This window comes from Garra rufa, chromosome 19 (genome assembly GCF_049309525.1).
Source record: "Garra rufa chromosome 19, GarRuf1.0, whole genome shotgun sequence".
NCBI classification, from domain to species: domain Eukaryota; kingdom Metazoa; phylum Chordata; class Actinopteri; order Cypriniformes; family Cyprinidae; genus Garra; species Garra rufa.
Window position 1 is genome coordinate 24,542,809 of NC_133379.1, and position 941 is coordinate 24,543,749.

Below are 941 nucleotides of genomic sequence, written 5' to 3' on the forward strand. Positions count from 1 at the left end.
TTTCTTCCTTTAATATTTCTCTTTCTATGATAAATTTTTGACAGTGACATAATATGTGTTCAACTGATTCTTCCTCTTGACAATAATCACATAATCCGGTTGGATGTCTCCCTATTAGGTGTAATGTTTTATTTAAACCCGTGTGTCCCATTCTCAATCGTGTAATTATACCTTCTGTTTTATTATTTCCTTTTCCTACCCTCCTATTTCCTACTTTCTCCTGAATTCTATAGTAATGTCTACCCGTTACATCCCTATCCCAATTATACTGCCATTGCTTTATTATGTTATTCTTAACTATAGTTTTTGCTTCTGATTTACTATATAGGATTTCCATAATTTCATCTAACCTACAAGCCTCTTTAGGCAACACCCCGTGTGCTCTGCGTGTGCTATGTAATGACACGCCCCACAGAACTGAAGGGCGGGGTGAGCAGAGGTTCATAAAATTTAAAGGGCCAGGTACTGATATCGCTTGCTGAGAACAGAGGCATTTTTTACCAGGTAAAATGAGTGTTTTGTTTTTTTTTACACTACCATAGAGAATTTTTTATCAAAGTATATTACAAACTTTTCATTAGGACCCTACTACTACTTAGTGCAAGTGGACATTTGCACCTCAGCATTGTAGTACATTATAAAACAATTTGCAATAATGATAATGCAGATTGGGACAATAAAGCCCTCCCTACATCTTCTACTAACTCCAACCATGAAACTCCTGTAAGTCACTTTATTTTACAGTGCTTGATTCTTTTTTTTTATTTTTTTTATTTTTATTTTTTATTGACAATAAATGTCTTTGCAATCTGATATGTGATGTAAAAAGGGACAAGAAGAGCTAATTCAACAATAGTGGATTCTAACTTGTGACACTTTTGGTTCTCCAAAAGGATAAAACAGATTGATTCTCCACTCAATGAAAGATTCCAAAAAAGTTT